We start from the raw sequence: 24,213 nt of genomic DNA, 5'->3' as shown, positions 1-24,213 counted from the left end.
CACTTTTAAAAAGGTAATAAATCAAAATATATTTTATTGCAATACTCAGCATATTGCAAAACGTTTAAAATGGCAATAATACTGTATCGTGACTTCAGTATCATGATAAGATCTTATTGTAGGGTCTCTGGTGATTTTGACAGAGGATCACTTGACTTTACTTTTTAAAGAATTCTGATCAAGTTATGGAATTTTTCAATTCAATTCAATTCAATTGTGATAAACACTTAAAATAAAGTATCTGCGGCCTCTAGAAAACAAACTATGTTATAAAAACAGTTTCTTAAATAATCCATTGCCGTTTCTGGAATGAAATTTTTGCACCAATTATAAAATTCTGGACTGGTACTGATGTTTATATTAACACGTTTTGCCGCTAGGCAATATAAATGTTGTTGTTTATTTAGTCTTGTTGTTATTTCTTCCCCCTTTTGTCGCAGTGACACAAATAAATAAATATAATAAATAAATATAAAATTCTCACTGTAATGTTTTAAACTAGAGATGTCCCGATCGGGTATCAAAACAACAAAAATAGCCAGGTTTTTCATCGATGTTGTTCATTGTTGCCTCCACTTTCCAGTGTATTGTAACCGAGCGTCATGGGTTCACCTAACTGAGTGCAGCTAATTTCAGCACAGATTTGCCGTTTACAATGTAGCATTATCGGGGAAAACATAGGGTGTGTCCCCTGACCCATCAATAGTGAGTTTACTGTGTCCTTTTGTACTGAGGGCAGCCCGGGAAAGATCTCTGTTCGTCCCCAATGTGTTTTCTGTTGTCCCCAGGACAGCGGGACACAGTTTGTCTCTAGTCCTGCATTTAATGTGAAAAAATAAAATGTGATCTTATTTGCCAAGAGGCTGATGGCAGTCAACAAGGCGAATGTTCAGTGTATCACTAGATGTTTTTGTTACTAATCAGCCAACATATGTATCGTTCATTTTTATTCTTGATTATTCTGATGTTTGTTTCATAATTAAGCAATGAATCATGTGGTCAACAAAATGTCAGGAAAATGGTAAAAATAAAAACTCAGATGTCTTGCTTTATTCCAACAACAGTCCAAAACCTAAAATTATTCAGTTTAACATCATTAATCGGTTTGCTGCTGAGTCATGCTGGCATTGCCTGTACACTGTAAGTGACCATTTGAGGTCCCTGGATATCTAGGTACTAAAAATTCAGACAATCTGTTGTCTACATCAGCATTCTTTACAATGTTTGTCCCAAAGTGACAAGTAATTCCAGAGTCTGGCCTAGCCATTAAACTGAAATGAGCAGGGCCATTAAGTTAAAACAAAATTAATGAACAAGACAAGAACAAAAGTCCACACAAACTGGAATAAGTATCTTCACAAGCTACAGCAGATTTCCAGCACTGCAGCTCAAGATGAATTTAAATAAATTACATTTGGAGATTGATTTAATAAAGTGGTATTATTCTTTTCATATTGCAGCAGCCATATGTCATGTCCCTATGTACTGGTTCCTCTTTCGGGCAATTTAACAGAGCTCCTTTTTAAACTTTCTTTCTCATTAGATGACTGTATGAGACTTAACACAATATTAGGAGTAATCTGACATAAATGTATGTGCTTCATCATATGGTTGTCTTGTAGATCCTCTTTTTAGTTGTGTTCAAGCAGCAACCTCTAAGGCTGAAAAATGAAGCAAATACTCAAGTGCCAAAAACTGCAGTTCCTAAAATGGCCACTCGAGGCTGGCTCTAAGAACAAAACATGAAGTAAACATGCTTACAGCCTGGTTCAAAGAACGGTTTTAGTCTCTACAGCTAATATCCCCATTCATGAAAACCGTACAGAGAGATGATTTTTTTCTATAACTCACCAGATATTATTAAAGCTCATCATCACATATATTTAAGGGGCACCGCCACTTTGAATGACATGCTGTGAGTCTATGAGTCAGATTCCACCCCCTCACTCCTGCCTAGCTCCAACCCTCTTGTCCAAGTATGTTCACTTCTGGCTCCAAAAATCCAAGATGGTGACTGTCAAAATGCCAAACTTGAGGCTTCAAAACAAGACTCAACAAACCAACCGCCGATGTCACAATGGCTACGTCCATTTCAACATCTTACCCATGAAGAGATTCAGCCCTTTCCAATGAAAACATAACACTAAAATATGCAACAAACTTTTAGCAGAGGGTAATGGACATATATTGTATTTATTCTAGTCTATTTAAAGATAGTGTCGTTGCTAATACATCCCAGTTTAGTCTTCACATGCTTACTTTTACTTCATGTGCTTAAAACTGATATTTAAGTAACGTGACAAGTAGGGGGGCCCTCAAGTTAAATCCTGCTTAGGACCCCCAAAAGTCTAGGGCTGGCCCTGAGTAATTCATCTCAACTTCCTGGCATGTAAATCAAGGCTGTTGTCAGTGCTTGAGTCCGTTAATCACAGCGATGTTATCCTTTAATTTAATGATCTCCTTCCATATCTTCTGATGCAAACTGGGCAGACATCCATGTTTAACACCTCTGTCAAAGATGTGAAACCATGTATTCTCCTTTCTTGATCTTTTTCCACCCTTGAAAAATAATATCTGATTTGTTTGTTCAGTTCTGAACACCAAAATGAAAATCAATAAACAATAGTACAACATCTGTCAACATAATCACTGTCAAATGACCAATTCAAAATGTATGTCAGCCAATCACGATCGGTGTGGCTGACTGATGGGCTCATTTCCTCTAAAAAAAAAACAAAAAAACAACAACAACCCAAATATTAAGTTCCCTGTGAAAAGGAACATTTTCCTCTGCTGAGTCCCATTATCTGCTGTTGAAACCACCCAATTCCCCCAGAAGGAATCATTGAAGCTCCATTTTATTTTAATCTGGTGTTGGCTGGGGGCTTGATAGCAGCGTGAACACTAGTTTCCAATCTAACACCCAGACACTCATTTCAGTCTCAGATGTGGCTCCTCCTCCAGCTTGGCATTTGTCTGTCCCGGTAATCCAGGTTACACAGCATCCTTCTGGAGCTTTCTAGAACCTGCCTCTGGATTAGACACGCTAAAACCCTTTATCCTCCACCTTCAGATGGAAAGTCTGCTCACAGACACTTCAATGGTGGTGTCTTTCTGTCATATATATAGCCTCTATGCTGTAACCTATAGCGTATATATGGGGTAAAGGCCTGCTTTGTACACCTGAATGTAGTAAACCACATACACAAGCATTCAGAAAAGTGATAGTGAAGCTGATACAGAGCCTGCACAATCTGTCCAGGGGGATCATATTACTTTATAATACATCCTTCTTCAGTACCCAGCAGTATCCTGTTGCTAGTATAAACTGTACATGCATGTGTGCACAGTAGTTTGCATTTGTGTGTGTGAGTGAGTGGCACAGTTACTTCTGTCACTGCTGCTGACTCACTCTTGGTTAGCTCACTCAGACAAACACTCACTGAGAATAGCAGCGATTCACTGTGATCATTTCAAAAGGCAGCTACAAATGACCACAGCAGGCAGTAAACCAGCGGGTCAACAAGTCGCTAAGTCACTGTGACCTGTTGCCCAGGAAACTAAATTCAGCAAAGTGAGCCCGAATACCAGAAAGTAAATGAGCAATTTAGTTAATCAGCCAAATGGGAAACCTGTCAGGAAATCCGGTTTCCAGTGCTGATACATCATTTCCCCTGTCTCACAGCCACTGCACATACAGGGATGAGAGCAGGAGAAGCTGAAGTAATGTTCAGTAAAATATGAATGAGTTTTTAATACCTACATGATGAAAAGCTGCACTATGTTACAACTACCATCAAAAAAGAACATCACAGGATCGGGTGGAGACTGTACACTTGGACACTGACATCTGTCAGTGTCCAAGTGTACTGGTTTCCTTTGTATTGTTTGCTCTTTAACAAGTAGTGGTGGTTTTCAGACTACAGCTCAAAATGGTTTCATCATCATTTACATGTTTTTTTCTGTTTTTTGGAAGTAATTTATGATGTAGTCTAAAAAATGTTAGGAAATCAAGAGGCTTCAAGAACCAAAGTTGTGTCTTAAATTAGCTTTGTTTGTCCATTATATTTATGCATTTATATTATACAACAATGAGAAAAGGTGCATATTTTAAAATGTAAGAAGCTGGAACAAGGCATTTTAGGTTGATAAGTGATATGACATGGGCTCTATATGCAAAATTCTGAGAGTATGATGAGTAATGGAGGTGGCTCTGTTGGCAGCAACGAGCAGCTAACTGTGCTAACTTCATAAACAGTTATGACAGAGCTAAAGCTGTCACCCGGGGTCGTTAGGCGTCATGCTTCAGCGATGCCGCCATCCTGTTATCAGCACATATTGCTGTATGAGCGCCATGCAAAGCGACGCCAACAACCTAGCCCAGTGGCTCTTAAACTTCTTCTTGCCAAGGACCCCTAAATTGATACATATGAGACCCTCATTTGATAAGATTTCACTTCAAGGACCTCCATCTGAGAAAATTTTGGTTGTTAGATATAATTACGACCAAAATTCTGTAGTTGTCAACTACAGTTGAGGAGATAACCATGGAGAAACTGAAACCCATGATCAGAATAGTCACTCTTGTGACTCCTATGATGTGTTCACACCAAATGCAAGGCAAATTTTGGCAATGCATTTCTGGCACAAGGTTGAATGCTAGAATATTTTGTCTTGACTCGCTTCAAATGCAAAATATAGTCATACCCGTGCCCGGTGTGAACACTACTACTCACAGTGGGCTCCTGTCTATAGAGGATTAGGTAGCTGAGCTAGCCAGTGGGATATACACGTGCACTAATATGCATGCGTGGCCAGACTGGCTTACAACAACAAACCACAGAGAAGCTCAGATTACAACACACACAGAGGGAGTGTGACCTCATGCTCTGCTCCGGACGCCATTACTACACTGTATCTGTACAGCAAATAGTGGTTGGCTGCTACATTAATGCTCTGAATGTTGCATTTAAAGCCTTTATTGATCAGTGTTAATACATTTTTTGGCATCTGCAAGCAAGGTAAAGCCCAATGTAAACACTAACACTCTTTATATAACAAAACAGCAAATCACGCACACCTTACTACAGATTTTTGACACATACTAGGTCAGAGATAACAACGAATATTCTTGCAAAAGGAAGGCACAAAACTGGTGGCAAACAAAATATGCTTCTATCAGTTTGTACTTTTAAAATGGCACATGCACAGCCACAGGTGCTGCGCAGGTGCTTTGTAACAACTATAAACACCAGAAAAGACACTGTTGTGAGGGGTCCCAGGGGTTTATTCTTTTATTCACACCGTGAGCACGACTGACAGACTCCAATGAATAGACTCTGATTTCATGCATTTCAAAGAACAACAGGTTATTAGGTCGCAGGACATAAAGGAATATGTCATAATATGCTAGAGAGGAATATGAGAAGCATACTTAGCACAGTTACCTCTGATCCTGTGTGTTGCATGAGCATCTCTAACTGTTGTGCAAGGACACGAGGATCAGCACACCAACAAACACATACATACATCATGTTTCTTATATTTAGCTTCTTAGAAGTTAAGTATTGGTTTACTGGCAGATAGGCATCGCTAGATCAAAAATGCTGGTCTATCTTCACGTGTCCTTTTAAAAACACACACACACACACACATCCAACACACATACATATGTACGTGCAATAACACAGAACAAAAGCCACTGCATTTGCATAACATCTCCCACACACATCAAAAGGACAGCGAGCGAAAGCTTTCCTCCATTTAAACCCACTAATTAAAGCTAGTGAGCCTGCTAATTACAGCTCCTATATGCATGTCACATTAAGATATCTACTCAAACACTCTTGTTCCACTCCACATGCTGCACTGCAACACACCAGAGATGACTAAAGATGATCCAAGGTCTGATCAAGGATGTTGACATCAAGACGACAGAAAACACTCGTCATGAAAACACAGAAAAAAGTAGCACAATGATCTTACACTGTAATCAAACTGGCACTGGATATCTAAAAAGGGTGCTGTCTGACACTGTATAAAAAGTATAAAATGAGACTTTACACATCATAAAGAGATCATTTACCAAACTCATAAACCAATACGTACAATAAAGGTGTTAGCTTTGTTGAATCTGGTGAGGCAGGATAACTAAGAGGAAGATCAAGCATATGTCAATACAACCTGGTCCACCAACACACACTCACAGTTCAAGCTGAATATGTAAAAACACCTGTGGCGGTGTCTCAAGGATGCACATGTCTTTTCAGTGAATAAATAGTCTTTTGCCTAATATATTTTGTATGAACAAACATTTCAAGTTTCAGGCACTTTAAAGAGCATATCCAGAGCCAGGTACTACTACTTTCTTACTGCTCCTTTAGTTTGAATTTACCTGTTTTCTATGAAGAAGGTTTGGATTATTTTGCTGTTATCAATCACTGGTATCCAGCCACTTTTCAAGCAGCCTCATAACTTTGAATGTGTACAATTTGTATAAAGTAATACAGCACAGTTGATACTAAACATATACTACATACTGATAAAGACAGTTCACTGGTTAAATAAACAATAATGTGCAACAACACACCAGGCCGAGCTGAAGATTTCTGTGGCACAAAATAGGAGTTCCCTCCCCTTGACACCCTTTACACCTTGCATTAAAATGTGTAAAACTACATAGGTGGGAATAAATTTCTGCGTGCGACCGTGTCAAACCAGCAAGGCAGCAGTGGCTCTCCCTCACCTGATGCTGAAGCTGCAGGGCACATGGTGGTCTCTCTCTGTTATCTGATCTTGACACTACTGGGGTGTCTCCCTCATCTGTAATGTACTCTTCCTATCGATCACTGTCTTTGGAATCAGGTAGGGCTGTTTCGTCCTCGTCTGCCTCGCTGTTGCCCTCTGAATCTGCAGGACTTGCTGTGACATAGCCAAGATCTTTTAAATATTTGTTTTATTTTAGTGCCAATACTGTCTCTAAAATTTAGGCAATATCATGATGCAAACCCTATGTAATTATAGTTGGTTTTTTTTTTTTTTTTGTTTGTTTTTTTAAATTCTTTTCATAATACTTGTTGACACGCTGGGGCGGGGCCCATTTGGACTGTCTACAGTTGTGGACAGAGCAATTGGATCTCAATCTGATCATAATTAGGACGCTGGAGACACATATCAATAGCAGGTGTGAATATAATCAGGTTAAATCATATCTACATACAATCTGGATATGAGACACATTTCAAGGCAGGGTGTAAAGGGGGCTTTGACTCTTAACCCTTTGAAACTTGGAGTGGACCATGAGCAAATTGGTGTGATTTCTTTCAAAAAGGCCACGATCGACTTGGTGAAAAATGTCCAACAAATCGCAAAAATAAATAAATAAATAAATAAATAAATTAAAAAAAAAAAAATAGATTCAGAAAATATATTTTTTTTTAAATTAGGGAAAAACGAAAAGGAAGAAGCTAGGGAAAAACATGTCTATAATTATTATTATTATTATTATTATTACTACATTTTAAAATGATGTTACAGATTTTCTTAAAGAAATTTTAAGCAATTTTATCCAGGTCATTTCTTTGTTTGGTTGTTTTTAACTTTGTTTATTTCTTTTCGCTAATTTTCTTTTTTTAAGTTTCTCTTTTTACTACATTTCTTGGGTCATTTCTTCCTTCATTGATCATCGCCTTCCTGCCATGTTTCTGAAAGAAATCAAGCCAAATTGCTCAGGTTTTAAAGAGTTTAACATGGACACCTCGGAGGAAACAAAGGAGAGGGTGTGTACCTAAGTCAGTGTTATCCTTTAACAGTCAGAGGGTGACAGACTCAGAAGTCAGGTTGGCTTAAGTCAGTCTAGCTAGCATAACATCACACGTCTCTAGCATTGTCATGCAGAAAAGACATTCAACTGAGTATCTGTCATGTTAAAATAAGGAGAAGCAAATGTGGTCAAACTGTAGCTAATACGTTCACAATCCCTGCTATGTTCACTGGCCTGTGTCTGCTAATATACCGAACTCAACTTTCATGAGTTACTCAACAAAATCTGAGCCATGAGTGGGAATTGAAAGGTCTGAAACCTGGCTAGGATCTCCCCAAACTGTCAACAGAATTACAGTTTGGCAAATCAAAGTATATAAATAGGTATGTGTAAATATAAGTTTGGCTCACACTACTAAACATTCCCTGTGTGTTAACTCTTATTGGATTTCATGCTCAGGATCCCTATGTGTTCACTCTAATTGGATTAACCGCTCAGGATTTTCTGGGCTGACCGCTGTTATTAGGATCTGGTGGCTGAAGCTATTTCAGACACACAATATCTCGATGCTAATTGGCTCCGTGTTTAAGGTGCAATGCTTTTCTAGGGCACCAACATCAAGTTCGATCTAGCAGGAAGATCTAAGTGCATACACACCTCCTCTCATCCCGAGCATGCAGACACACACACACACAAGGCTGAGGATGAGATTATTTGGTACAGAAAGGCTGCGTGAGAAGTGTTGATAATTACTTCCTCCTCTTTGGCTCTTCAATTCATTCATATTCTCTGTTGTTGTCCCCCTGCTCCACCTCTCCTCTCAGCGTATTGATCTGCCTCAGGCACTGAACTAATAACAGTGCTGTCTTCACTGATGGTGATGTCACGCGGCACATATACATGCACATGAACCCACGCAGCCAAAATCCTGTCCTCGCGTCCATACAACTGCTTCCTGTCAGCAGGACCACTAATTGTGTGAAAGCATGCTAACACGTAGCAGCAGGGAATAAATTACTCACTCTAAGGAACAAACATGACTACACCCAATTTAAAAATGAATACTGATGTTCCTGTAGTGTTCTTGTTGTGCAGATTAAAATGTTTTTTTAAAGAAAGATACAATTCTAATGTGCAACTTCCAAAAACTGCCAAGAAGTCAGAAGACTTACAGTTTAATTATCAAATATTCACATTAATAAGGCATCAAAGCCTACAGGCCATGAAACTATATCAGTAACAAGCTTTAGTTTTTTTTTTATTTCTACAGTGGAAACTGAGGTTTGGTCTACAACAGTTCTGTCTTTTTGACGTCCAGGGTAGATTAATATTGTTAAAGTCCTAATTTTCTATATACAGTACAGGCCAAAAGTTTGGACACACCTTCTCATTCAATGCGTTTTCTTTATTTTCATGACTATTTACATTGTAGATTCTCACTGAAGGCATCAAAACTATGAATGAACACATGTGGAGTTATGTACTTAACAAAAAAAGGTGAAATAACTGAAAACATGTTTTATATTCTAGTTTCTTCAAAATAGCCACCCTTTCCTCTGATTACTGCTTTGCACACTCTTGGCATTCTCTCCATGAGCTTCAAGAGGTAGTCACCTGAAATGGTTTCCACTTCACAGGTGTGCCTTATCAGGGTTAATTAGTGGAATTTCTTGCTTTATCAATGGGGTTGGGACCATCAGTTGTGTTGTGCAGAAGTCAGGTTAATACACAGCCGACAGCCCTGTTGGACAAGTGTTAAAATTCATATTATGGCAAGAACCAATCAGCTAACTAAAGAAAAACGAGTGGCCATCATTACTTTAAGAAATGAAGGTCAGTCAGTCCAGAAAATTGCAAAAACTTTAAATGTGTCCCCAAGTGGAGTCGCAAAAACCATCAAGCGCTACAACGAAACTCGTACACATGAGGACCGACCCAGGAAAGGAAGACCAAGAGTCACCTCTGCTTCTGAGGATAAGTTCATCCGAGTCACCAGCCTCAGAAATGGCAAGTTAATAGCAGCTCAGATCAGAGACCAGATGAATGCCACACAGAGTTCTAGCAGCAGACCCATCTCTAGAACAACTGTTAAGAGGAGACTGCGCGAATCAGGTCACATAGCTGCTAGGAAACCACTGTTAAGGAGAGGCAACAAGCAGAAGAGATTTGTTTGGGCCAAGAAACACAAGGAATGGACATTAGACCAGTGGAAATCTGTGCTTTGGTCTGATGAGTCCAAATTTGAGATCTTTGGTTCCAACCGCCGTGTCTTTGTGAGACGCAGAAAAGTATGGATTCCACATGCCTGGTTCCCACTGTGAAGCATGGAGGAGGAGGTGTGATGGTGTGGGGTGTTTTGCTGGTGACACTGTTGGGGATTTATTCAAAATTGAAGGCACACTGAACCAGCATGGCTACCACAGCATCCTGCAGCGACATGCCATCCCATCCGGTTTGCGTTTAGTTGGACGATCATTTATTTTTCAACAGGACAATGACCCCAAACACACCTCCAGGCTGTGTAAGGGCTATTTGACCAAGAAGGAGAGAGATGGAGTGCTGCGGCAGATGACCTGGCCTCCACAGTCACCGGACCTGAACCCAATCGAGATGGTTTGGGGTGAGCTGGACCGCAGAGTGAAGGCAAAGGTGCCAACAAGTCCTAAACACCTCTGGGAACTCCTTCAAGACTGTTGGAAAACCATTTCAGGTGACTACCTCTTGAAGCTCATGGAGAGAATGCCAAGAGTGTGCAAAGCAGTAATCAGAGCAAAGGGTGGCTATTTTGAAGAAACTAGAATATAAAACATGTTTTCAGTTATTTCACCTTTTTGTTAAGTACATAACTCCACATGTGTTCATTCATAGTTTTGATGCCTTCAGTGAGAATCTACAATATAAATAGTCATGAAAATAAAGAAAACGCATTGAATGAGAAGGTGTGTCCAAACTTTTGGCCTGTACTGTACATTTAGCTAAAACTTAAGGCAGGAAATGCTGGCAAGATATGCTGGTCTCTCTTCTAGTCAGATGGCCTTCCGACAGGTTGGTGTCTGCTTTGTATGCTTGAACTATGCTGCAGTCCAAAGTTAAAATATTCAAATTTTTCGCGGTCCTCCACAACAGAATTTACAACTGGATGCTACGCAGCTGCCTCACACAAAAATAAAACATGTGTGATCTGGACAATTACTGGACATTACAAGAATAATTCCATACAAAACAGACACAAAATAATGTTATTTAATATACTCTATTCCATTCACTGTAAACAATACACCATCACAATTGCAACATATCGTCATGCATGATTTCTTTTACTGTTCTGCCATTCTGTGAACGTTTTTTTTCCCGTGCTGCCTAGGAGCAGTTTTCCATCTGCCTGATTCCACGTGAACGTAGCGTAACACAAACTGACAGACCAGCTGGGCCAGGTAATGTTAGCATAGCAAACACTATGTTATCAGTAGACACAAGCAAGTGTTGTTAGCAAAGTGCATGTATAACGCAGATTATCTGTGTCATTAACTGGAATACTAATTTTGGCTAGCAGAATCGACCGACTCTTTCAAGTCTCTTTTAGCACAACTGGACACTGAATGAGACATTTTTAGGTGACCAAAATGTTACAACTAACTTGACTGTCAAAGGGTCAAGGTTCTAAGACATAAACAGTCTGTACGTTTACATGCGTAGTTAAGTGGAGCTACGGTTATAGCACAACTAGGCCATTTAACTGGACTACTGTCCTTCTCCCAGTATACAAGCCTGGGAGGGGAATCGATTTATTGATCCAAGTATGTGTGACTCTGCTACCATAGGTGGTGATATGCTCCCTTTCAGCTTATTACTATTGGACCTTTTTTTTGGTTGACCTATTACGTCACAGACCAAACAATCGACTAACAAGTTAGCCACGGTTAGCTGGTACCATGGTGGACAGCTTACGTGCTGTTAGCTTTACTTTTTATAATGACTTTAGTTGTTCCTTTATCTCAGACATGTTAGGATGTTAACATGGCATATGACAGGCATGACTGTTCTGTCAGTTCCTGACAGGACGGTCACGCCTCCCTAATATCAGCTGATTGACAGATCAGCTAATAAAGACACATCACAACCACCACCAAGTGACACTTCATCAGAAACTAAAGACATGATGAACACCACTGAAGCTTTACTTTTTCTGTTTCTTCTCTTCTTGTGTTATGTATATATTGCTATTTGACTTCCAGGTCAAAGCCCTTGGCAGAAACTGTGGAGCATGCACAGAGCCCCTAGGCTGGTTTAGGTCTGACTGACTTTATACCTGCAGGAGTAATGTGACTCACAATCGCATTATCTGGGTGTGTTAGTCCGACTCTGAGAAAATGAATTTGGTATGATTTCAGTCAGGCTAACATGTTTATATGTATTTTAAAAGTCCAGTTTTAGTTGGACTAACACAATAAATTTTCTCTAATGTCATGTAAACATTCTGACTGACATCACCCAGAAACAAGTTCACAGTGCCACGAAAATGCATTGCTACACCTGACTGACAGATCACTGTGGTAGCACCTTGTAAATCACAAGGTAGCCATGCCCTAAAGCATACCCCGCTTATCATCTATGTTACTCTAAATGGTAGCATAATTTACAAAATGAACATCATGCTGTATTGTAGAAGACTTCAAACTAGCAATTGAGACCATAAACCTATACTTCCACAAAACATGAGCAGGGAGAAAAATGCTGCTAGTAGAGATACATCAGAGAAAATAGATAATGAGAGCAATTTTAGAAAGAAAAAAATGGTATAGTACCTTATTGAATGTGGAGCCAACAGCTTACTAGAAAGCAGCAGCTACAAACAGTAGGTAAAGATGATCCATTTTCTGACTTACACACACTTCTTCTGATAATGAACGATTACTTAAGAGACCTGTGGTGCTTTCTTTACATTTAAGAACGTCTTTAATTCTTCAGCTTGTGAGTAGGAGTAAAAGTGAGGGATTTTTATTTTTATCTTTTGCTTTCTTGCTTTAAAGCAGTCTTATCAATATGAGCTCAGATTCTAATTTAAATGAACACCTCAGGGAGACTTTGGACTGATGTTCTAACACCACCATCTCAAAACAACTATTTTTAAAAAACATTTTTCTGCATTTAAACAACTTCAGTTTCTTTACAAAAAGGGACTTGCGATATGGACAACCCCCTTAAAGGGATAGTTCGGGTTTTGGACATGAAGTTGTGTGAAACGCTGACCATCTGTAGCTCTGATGTGACGGTGTCACTACTGTCAACGAGCCTCCTGCTCTGAGAAATGGCCCGTAGCTTACCGGAGAAAAAGTAGTTCTTAAGATAGAAGGGGGACACGTAACCAAAATGTTTTAAGCTACAAAAAAGTATGCATGTATTTTGTTAGACTATTTCAATAATTTTAAAACATCCCCGCATTATGTCAGACCTTGCTATCAATTGGGACTATTTTCTGGCCAGTATCACTCCGCCGTGCAAGCCCGCAAGACAGCACGGCAACGGAAATCAATTAGACAGTTCATCACCACGCCGTGCAGGTGCACAGGACAGCAACGGCACCATTTTGGTATTCCTCTGTTTACCTACAGCAGCTGACGAGGGTGTGTCGTGAGCCTGAGATGGTGTTTGCGCTGTAGTAGTAGGTATATATAGGGCTACTACATCTTCTTCCTCACTAATAATAGCCTGCTGGTTCTCTGTTGGAAACAGCCGATGAAGTTTTCGTTAGCCGTTGCTGTCCTGCGCACCTGCATAGCGTGGTGATGAACTGTCTAATTGATTTCTGTTGCCATGCTGTCTTGCGGGCTTGCACGGCGGAGTGATACTGGCCAGAAAATAGTCCCAACTGATAGCAAGGTCTGACGTAATGTGGGGATGTTTTAAAATTATTGAAATAGTCTAACAAAACACATGCATACTTTTTTGTAGCTTAAAACCTTTTGGTTACGTGTCCCCCTTATATCTTAAGAACTACTTTTTCTCCGGTAAGCTACGGGCCATTTCTCAGAGCAGGAGGCTCGTTGACAGTAGTGACACCGTCACATCAGAGCTACAGATGGTCAGCGTTTCACACAACTTCATGTCCAAAAACCCGAACTATCCCTTTGAGTGATCAAGAAATGTCCCAAAAACCAAATCTTAAATAGAAAAATGGAAAAATTTGGATGAGATAGCACAAGAGGGGAGCCTTTTCCAAGTCTGCCAGGAGCTTCCTGGCCTTCATGACAAAAAGCATTACACTGACATAGACTTAAATATAGATGTTACCAATACAACATTAAGACCAAACCAAGGGGAGTGCTACACACAGATGAGCACTGAGGTACACCTTACTCCACTGAGACCTTGTTTAAATGTTCCCCAAATTATAACCTGGCATCGATTCAGGGTGTGTACTTAACACGGCTGTTTGTACACACACATTCATGCACACATTGAGATGATGGCAAATCATTAACTGCTGTGCAAAGATCTAGGGGTTAATGACCCTGTTTGCTCCAGGGTGTTTTAAGTAATCTGTAACTGAGTGAATGTGTGTAAAACAGGAAAGGAGGGAAAGAGTTTGTGTGTGTGTGTTTGTGAGTTCGTCCAGGGGCCGCTGTGGAGATAGTGAGGCTGAAACTAAATCCTCTTGTCTCAGGGGAAACACTTGTGACTAACGCCCTTGTAACAGGTGCATTGTGTGTGTGAAAGTGTGTGAGACAAAGGGGGAGCTGGACAGAGGGTGAGACAGAGAAAGAGGGCAACTAGGTGACAATATGCTCATTGGGCAGATAAGGACATCTGACCACCAACTGCCAACCACCAGCCGGCATGAGGACCCCACAAACATAACCGCAAAACACACACACGTGCGCGGACACACACCCAATCTGCCTGCCAAAGAAGCATCCCGAGTGAGAGTGTGGTGAAGTACAGATGCTTGACTGCTTCACTCCCTGCCATCTCAGTGAGAGGCAGATAAAGACAGAGTGAGATACTGAGAGAAAAAAGACTGGGTCACATGAAGCAAGAGATAGATAGGAAGCAGGAAAGACTACAGATTGAAAAAATAATGAAAAATCCTTCACATAAACATGCAGCAATAATAAAGACACATTTTACCAGTATGTTTAAAGCCAATTTTTAAAAATAATGGCAGAACATTTCATAGAAGCACTGAAGAGGATGGAGAAAAGCTGAACCAAAACCCAAAAAGCCGAACAGAGAAAGAAGAAAAATGCATTATTTGGCCTGTGACGATAATAGAAAGTGCTCAGCAGGCCGCTGATCTGATCATTTTCCACTCAATCTTTCGGCAAAGTTTGAGAAAACTTTTGAAATATCACTTTGAAATCGAATCAGTTTCTTGAGCATCAGGGGAAAAAAAATCCTCGAAAAGTCATTCAGATTCATTGAACTGATTCTGACATGAATTGGCTTAAGCTACCGTTAGCCATGTGTCACACTGTGAGAAGAAAATAGCAGTTATGATATTACAGACACTTCTGTCTATATTTCATCCCTGGGAACCACAGGTGGTTATTTCAGTGAGTGGTCCCAAGTTACATTTGTGTTTTTTGACAAATAGGATGTGTTAAACATGTTTGATGTAACATGGGTATAATTATGGTAATATTTATGTATGCCGAAAATGTTTCTGAACATTTCTGTAAGTCACTGCCCTATAAAAAGCTTTAAATCTCTGTGGTGAAAAGTCTGAGTCATCACCATATAAATGAATTTCGTGGTCATTTCCATACATGTTCACTCAGTTCGTTCCTTTTCTAGTCTCTCACACACTTTATCAAATCAGAACTTTGCTGTATGTAACATTGTTGTTGTACTCAAATTGAGCATCAGAATGGGGAAGAAAGGTGATTTAAGTGACTTTGAACGTGGCATGGTTGTTGGCGACAGACGGGCTGGTCTGAGAACTGCTGATCTACCTTGGATTTTCACGCATAACCATCTTTAGGGTTTACAGAGGACGGTCCGAAATAGAGAAAACATGCAGTGAGCGGCAGTTCTCTGGGTGACAATGCCTTGTTGATGGCAGACTGGTTCAAGATTAAAGAAAGGCAACGGTAACTAATAATTAATTAAAACCAAGGTATGCAGAAGACCATTTCTGAATGAACAACACGTCAATCAAACCTTGAAGCAGATGGGCTACAGCAGCAGAAGACCACACCAGGTGCCACTCCTGTCAGCTAACAACAGGACACTGAGGCTACACTTCCCACAGGCTCACCAAAACTGGACAATAGAAGATTGGAAAAACGTTGCCTGGTCTGATGAGTCTGGATTTCTGCTGTGACATTCAGATGGTAGGGTCAGAGTTTGGTGTAAACAACATGAAAGCATGGATCCATCCTGCCTTGTATCAACGGCTCAGGCTGCTGCTGCTGGTGGTGTAATGGTGTGGGGGATATTTTCTTGGCACACTTTGGGCCCCTTAGTACCAACTGAGCATGGTTTAAACACCACAGTCTACCTGAGTATTGTTGCTGACCGTGTCCATCCCTTTATGACCACAGTGTACCCATCTTCTGATGGCTACTTCCAGCAGGATAACGCACCATGTCACAAAGCTCAAATCATCTCAAACTGGTTTCTTCAAAGAGTCCACTGTACTCCAATGGCCTCCACTGTCACCAGATCTCAATCTAATAGAGCACCTTTGGGATGTGGTGGAACGGGAGATTCACATCATGGATGTGCAGCCAACAAATCTGCAGCAACTGCGTCATCTCTGAGGAATGTTTCCAGCATCTTGTTGAATTTATGCCACAAAGAATTCAGTCAGTTCTGAAGGCAAAAGGGGGTTCAACCTGGTACTAGCAAGGTGTACCTGATACCGGTGCTTTCACTCACTGGGACAATGAACAAACAGAATCTCAAGGATAAGAAAATGGTGGCCACTGGTGAAAAATCTTTTCAACACGCCGTGTCCCTTTGACAGTACAGCATAATCAGGACCTGTCATCATTGACACGAGTGAACACATTATCGATCAGCAGCACAGCTACATCATCACAATGTAGCATTATCAGGGGGAAAAGCAGGTGCGTTCCCTGGATGTGTCGATCGTGAGTTTACTGCACCCTGTCAGATTTTAATGTGTCAGAGATGCAGGACACATACCCAACAACATCACTGATACTTGATGCATTTTCATCACCACATCCATTTCCTCAAGTACAAAATGCTCTCCTTTTGGGTGGCCATAAAACTACTACAATATTTCCTATATTACAAAAGTTTGCGATCTCATTATGCTCTTGTAATTCAGCACATCAGCCTCTGATAGCGATCTATCATATTATAATACAGACCCAGAAATCAGTCATTTTCGTTTCCGTTAATTTCATTCACAGCAGTCACGTAAAACATGATTTCCTGTTAATCTCATAAACATTAACGGGAGGTCTTTGGAAGATACGATGTCGCAGTGTTGGCAAGAGCAAATCTTAAGGTTTCATGAAATACTATTGCTTGACTCATTACTACATTACAGCAGTCGGTCAGTGAGAGTAGTAAAAACATGTTTGCAAGAGAAAATGCTGGAATATTTCTTTAAGCAGCTGCTACAGGTTCTTCACTCACAATAGCAAAAACTGTCGAGTACTGTCGAGTTGAGAGGAGATATGACAAGACGTATGATCAGGGATAGTTGTCTTATCTATTCCCCCTTTAATCTTTACTTAAAGTACAGCTACAAGTGCATGGATAGGTTAAAGAGCAGAGCAAAACTGCAACAACTCATTAACAGCGTGTTCAAACAGTAAAAGAAACGATGAAGCAACAAAGAAAAAGCAGAGAGGAGCATGCTTTTAATTTCACCAAGAGTTCAAACTGATCAAGTTCTTCTGTAAGTTGTTACGTGGTTGTTGATTCTGTAGCTCCGGGGTTGTTTACCAGGCCTGTCTGTGTTTATGCTATCCTGAATTTAATCTCTCCCTCTATATCCACCCCCTCTCTCTATGTGGGGATGTAAGAAACTGTGTACACCTCTGTAAAAAATATATTACTGCATCTCTCTAAACCCTATCTCTGAGCCCAGACAGCCACTGCTGGTTCACACAAGTCAATGCACGGGTACAGACACACACACAGCCTTTTATGGGATGAAATAAGAGCGCATTAAACATTCACTATGATCAACTCGGCAAAAACAAGCATTAAAAAATAAAGCTTCTTGCATCATGTAAATCATACTTCCCAGATACCATGAGGATATATGTATTTCAGAGACAGAGAAAAAAGGTGGATGGAGAGATGGAGAATGAAAGGTTTGACATATTAAACATCATGAAATAAAAACGACATTTTGAAATGTGCCATACCCCGGGGCTGCATCTATATTAGAGAGGAGAAGACGTTGGGAGCCTCTATGCACCATTACACCACTTAGACAGAAACACAGCTGAAAGGCTTGGAACAAGTCTTACGTGAAAACACACAGAGACACAGGTGCTAATCAAATTACACAGGGCGGGTTTTAGGGTTGGGTGCAGCGTGGGGGAGGGTCAAGATTACGTAACACTTAATAGTCAGGATCAACAAATACAACTTTTCAAGCAGTTTCACTGTCCAATGTCGGAATAAAATCATGAGAGTTTTACCTCAGCTAGTGTGCACTCCTGTGATCTTGATCGTTTGGTGTAAGGTGGTCATAAAACTACCAGGTTTTTCTGGTCTAGGCTCATGCAAGTGCTAAAGAACAGCTGTGCTCTCTCAGCACCAAACAAAAAGCATCAAATTGGGTAAACAGTAAACACGGCGAAGACTCCCGGGAGGCAAGAACGTGAATAAGTCTCAGTTCTCTTGGACTGTGGAAAAGGAGGAAAAACTGGGGGGAGTTGGGGAGTAGCTGGTGCCTAATTTGACATGTATGTTATCCACCAACCAGCACTTGTTTTAGTGGGACATCTAAATTTTGGGAACAGTGCACCTTTCATTCCCACTCCATTCCCTTTTCCTTCCCACTAAGTGCAGCTTCCCAACGGAGGCTGGTGACAAGATGAGGGGACAAAATCCAAAATGTAAAGTTTGTGCACAAATACAGTATATCTTTATGGATTATAATGATGCCGAACTGACAATAATGCTGTCGACACCTTTTATTTTGCATTTCTAGAGTTATGTGTTTTTGCAACATGTAAGGAATCGTTAACTCTTTCCCCACCATTGACGAGATTTTCCAGCAACCTGTGTTTTCACTTTTATAGGACACCTAACACATACATCTCATAAAATAGAACAGCACTGTCCAAAAACAAACAAAGACGAAGATCTGCGGGAAACCAGAAGAAGATGTTCATAGAAATTTAGCAGCTTGTAAACTGCGCGAAAATGCTGGAGTCAACGGGAAAGTTTATGGTTGCCCAAGCCGTGGAAATGTTGATGGACTCAGACAATTCCTGTTTTGATCTACATTCTAAATCTGATTTGGACGAAGAAGCAAATTAGTTTGGTGGGACAAAACAGGATCTCCATGACGATGACAGTGACACATGGACAAGATGACCACAGAGGAGAGGGAGACAACAGAACACTGAACGATCACTAAACGTGGCAACGTGTTCCGCTACACCTCAAAGAGAATGTTTTCATTATTACTCTTATTATTTTTATTTATATAATTCAAACTGACATAAGGAAATGGAAAAAAAATGTAAATGTGAAATTGATTTTATACTTATATACTTATATTTTATGCTTTTTGTCCTAAATGTTGTTTTTTTTCTATGAAAATGCACAAATTCAAGTGTTAATAAAAAAGAAATGGAAGAAGACAGAATAAAATGTTTTTTTGTGTTTAAAAACAGAGGGTCTCTTCTTTTGTTTCATATATATACTGTTTAGATATTCATCGAACAAATTATTTTGTGGGTCTTGAAAGATTCGTGAATATGATCAAAAATGCTGGCGGTGGCTGGCAACTTAAAAATAATACTCTGGCAGGGAAAGTGTTAATGTCAAATTTCTTGAGCGGAGTTTGTAGTGATATTTTCCACCAGGAGCAGGATGGGGAATAATCTTAAAATCAGTCCAGCTGTAGTGTTGCAAATAGTGACCCTGCCACATCCCCAGTGTTTATGAAATCTTGTAGTGTGTGACTAAAAACTCAGTCTTTCGGTGTCGGACTTTAGTCTTTAAGAAGTCTTTTCAAAGTCTTCTAGTGTATAGTGTGCTTACCACTCACAATAGACATGTTGGCTTACCACAGTACAAACAGCACAGGTGTAGCTCACAGCATTAATGAAGGCTCTGTTTTATTAAATCACAGTGAACCAACATTCACAGCTACCGGGCACACCTCAGATGGACTGCATCCAGTGTCAGTGATACGACTTGCACCTGTTTTTGAAAGCTCAAACTGTCCGCCATTAGATCGGTCTTTTTCCAGGCACAGCACAAAAGCAGTTCCGGGCACATTTTATCCCACCTGTCTGTGTGTGTGTGTGTGTGTGTGCGCAGTGTTAACTAAAGTATGGCATGCAAATGAGTCCAGGTACAAATAATTAGAATTACAAATGCGCAAGTATAATGGCCAGTAACCCAGGTGCAGCAATTTCCTCAGCGAGCTGTGGTTTAATGACGGGGAAATGAAGGAGCAAATTTCTCTCCAGCGTGGGACGGCAACTGAAACATGATTTCGCAGGAGCGAAGAAGCATGACACAAGGAGGCCTGCCACAAACAAAGGACCTTGAAAGCTATAAAAGGTGGCTTTAGAGGCAGAGAAGTGAGCAGTGAGGAATTGAACAAACAACTCTCTGTGTACTGAGTAATTAGACATTTGTTCCTAAAGTGGTGAAGGATCATTTTGTATTGTTTTACTCATTCACCATCAATCATGCATACTTTATATCACTGATGATCATTTCTCAAACCATGCCGTAGTGTTTCCAATTTTGTAATGTGTCTTCTTGCCTCCCAGGCAGCCATTTGTTTCCACACTGGTATGAAAATCAATTTGCATCAATTACTTGAGCGATGTAATTCATCACAGTGAACATGATGCGTGCGACTGTTATTCTCATCAAAGTTCCACCATCATTGCGTGGAAATGCTATTGTGAGTGATTTGAAAAGCCTGAAATGTGCTACTATTCAACTTCAAAACAACAATAAAGCAACAGTTTTTTAAATCTCTACCACAGACTGTATCAAGGATGGGAGCCACGACAGTTCCCCAAAAGTAAAGCCAAAACATCTTAATCGCCCCCTGGTGGCTGGCTGCAGCACAGGTCATTAACCCTGCCTTCTCCATGTTAGCAGATGGGACATGGGCCAAACTAATAAACCAAGTACATGTTCTGTCATCATGCTGATGTATGTTCTATTGTTCATTATTCTGATTAGTTTTAATTTGTTATTTCATGACAAAAACAGCTGTCATTTAGTATGTTTACATGCACATTAAATTGGACTAATTGTCCAGTATACAAGCACGGGAGGGGAACCAGTTCATTGACTGAAGTATCCGCAACGATAGGTGGCGATATGCCCCCTTTCAGCCTGTTAGTACTGGACCTTTCTCCGACTGACCTTTTACATCACAGCCAAAACAATCGTCAAATTAGTTCGCTATGGTTAGCTAGCAGCAAACTGGTGAAACATGAACATGAACTGTATCTCCTTGTCCTTCCAAAAATGCACTGCTCCAGATACATTTAGCCATGTTGTTAGTGGTTTCTTCTGTTCTGCATGTAATGCTATTCAAGTTCCGGGTCAAAGCCTGGGGCGAAAACTGTGGAGCATGTGCAAAGCGCCTTGGCCAGTTTGGGTCCATCCTTAGTTGGACTGACACAATAAAGCAATTTTCTCTAATGTCATGTGAACATACTGACTGAGTTGCAATTGAGTCCCATGGGACCTCAATACCACGGCTCTACCCCCAGAGCACTACTGAACAGAATCCGACTCCAAATGACCACCCTGTTATCATTACCAGGGGGTCAAATACCACCGCTCTGTCACACTACCCAGCGTGTGATATTGACACCAAAGGCACCCTTTAGCATCTTTATGAGACGCTCCAACTTTCATCTACCTCCAATGTAAATCCATCCCTGGCAATACTTGACTATAAGTGTGAGAAAGTCTGTGTGGGCCAGGAGCGACGGGAGGTTGAACAAAACTAGTCTTTCATCCAGGAGACCACAAACAGTGTCCGAGTTGAAACCTAAAGTCAATGTTCTTTTGTATTGTTACATCACTTATGTACCTACGTTCCTGATGAAACTAAAAGGTGGAGTCGTTTTAACGTAACGTTACACATTATTACATAATCTTTCTTTTTCAACCTGATTGAGTAGTTTGTTGTCTAGACCTAACTACGACCGTTTCACCACATTAACCATGTTTACAATGTGTTTCAGCTGTGTGTCACATAGATACAGTTATGGGTGCCCTATGCGTCGCTATGAGACGCAGAGAGACGTGACAATGCATTGGAATTTCACAACCTGGGAATGAGAACGGGCTGAAATGATGTCACCCGCACAGAATGGCAGCATCCGTATTGCGAATATTTTGGCTTCATTTTTGTACACTGGGATGTGAAGACGCCCCATCTACATCCTTATAGTCTATGGTCTCTGCTTGTTGACTTATCATATAAAAATTATTGAAAACAAGGGATGTACCATAAGTGGGCAGTATTTACATTTTTTAAAACACTGTCAGTGCTTTATATACTTCCTTGCAACTGGCCTGGACAAAAATATGTAGATCTAAATTTAAATAATCAACAGAGCCAATGCACTAACTCTAAATTAGTACCCTAAGCTTAGAACAACATTGCATTGCAAACTTTGAAAAGTTCAAAAGATTTTTCTGCCAAACTTCCAATACAAATGTGATTTCTCAGGAAATGACAGAAATACATTTTGAATTCTATAAGTGCTTTTATTTATTTTCACAGACACCACCATCACAGAGCAAAGAAGTTGGGTGAGGAAACTGAACTAGAGATATTAAAGCCAAAATCCACAGTCGGAGCGGCCAAAACTCCATCACCAAAACTGCAGTTGGTGGTTGATTGTACCTGATCTACATTTCAATCTTGAGTATAATCATGGATGAGGCCTTTAAATAAGAAGTCAGCTACCCTGGTTTGACTACAGGCTTGAAAATGACATCACTTAGTCTCTGTGGAAATAGAATGGAAAAAACATCGAGCTGTCAACCATGCCCTGAACTGATTCATTGCAAAAATACTTCCCTTTTAATTGTTGCATAGAAATTGCAGTAAATATTGAGACATTAGACAGTATTGTTATGTTCGGCTTCATAACAGTACTCAACACAAAAGCTGCAAAATGCAATTAACCCCAAGGACAAGTGAGCTGTGTCTCTCAGATCAACCTGTTACTCCCAGTGTGCAGAAGACAAGGTTTTTCTTGCCACAGTTCCTTTTGTGCTGGTAACTATCTTTAAAAGATACAGCCTGCAGAAGCCCTGACACAAAAGTTGCTTTTTGACCCATGTTGTTTTGGAACAGCGCTCACCACCTAACCGTTTTTCCACCTTGTCTCCTCACATGTTCTCACTGCTCAGAGACGGAGGACAATATCCATCTCTCCGCCTAGGGACCAGTTCTCCAGGGATCAGTGAGGGATTTCCTAAGCGGTTTAGTATTTCAACAACCATATATGGGTCAGTATTGTACTGCTGGAAAAAGGATGGAGCCTCCGCACAGTCTCTGCTGACAGAGAAGTGGGTTTAATACTTTGTTTCCATGATGGCTAGCTGCAGCTGTTCATGCAGCTCTATGTGAAACTATCAAACACTTGAGAGCAATCGCAACATAGAGTTTGCTGAGAACAAGCTCCATGTCATGCTCATGTTTTTGTAAGACAAACAAATAAGAAAGCTGTCAATAATAAATGACACAATCAGCTTTATCACACACAGTCTAAAATGGTTCTTTGCTGAATATATAGGGCTCAAAGGTTTCCCTTTCTATTTTAAAGACACACTCCTCTGCCAGTAATGAACCAATTATCTTGCTAAAACTTCCCTGGCTGGATAAAAATGAGTGCATCTTCTTCCTGACCTCCCCAAAACACTACCAAACACAACACTGAAAACACATTTTGGGTAAAACTTTTAGTAAGGTCGTTTTATATTTAAGGAAAATAGGAAATAGCACAAACAAATACACAGTGAGACACAATAATGGCTGCAGTTAAGGAGGAACACAAGAAAGTAAGGAAAGTCATAATGTTTTGGGGTTATCTGATTGGTCATTAGGTTTAACATCTTTCCAACAAACCCTGCGAGCAAAATCCAAAACATTCATTCTGAAATGTCGAGCACCAAATGTTAGCAGTGAGAAGGGAACCGAGGCTGTAGGAGGCTTTTCTACAGAGATGAATAACAGCACTGCACCAGCATACCAACACAGAGGATTCAATTCACAGTTTCTTGCAGTT

At 40.3% G+C, this 24,213-nt stretch overlaps 1 protein-coding gene across 1 annotated transcript in view; it reads right to left on the bottom strand.

The window, feature by feature from the left end:
• man1a1 (mannosidase, alpha, class 1A, member 1) overlaps window positions 1-24,213 on the bottom strand; it is a 200,314-nt gene that overhangs the window by 145,055 nt on the left and 31,046 nt on the right. The window lies entirely within an intron of this gene.

The sequence above is a fragment of the Epinephelus fuscoguttatus genome, linkage group LG11 (assembly GCF_011397635.1).
Source record: "Epinephelus fuscoguttatus linkage group LG11, E.fuscoguttatus.final_Chr_v1".
Lineage (NCBI taxonomy): Eukaryota > Metazoa > Chordata > Actinopteri > Perciformes > Serranidae > Epinephelus > Epinephelus fuscoguttatus.
Note: the sequence above shows the minus strand (reverse complement) of the source record. Positions and strands in the feature narration are given on the sequence as shown.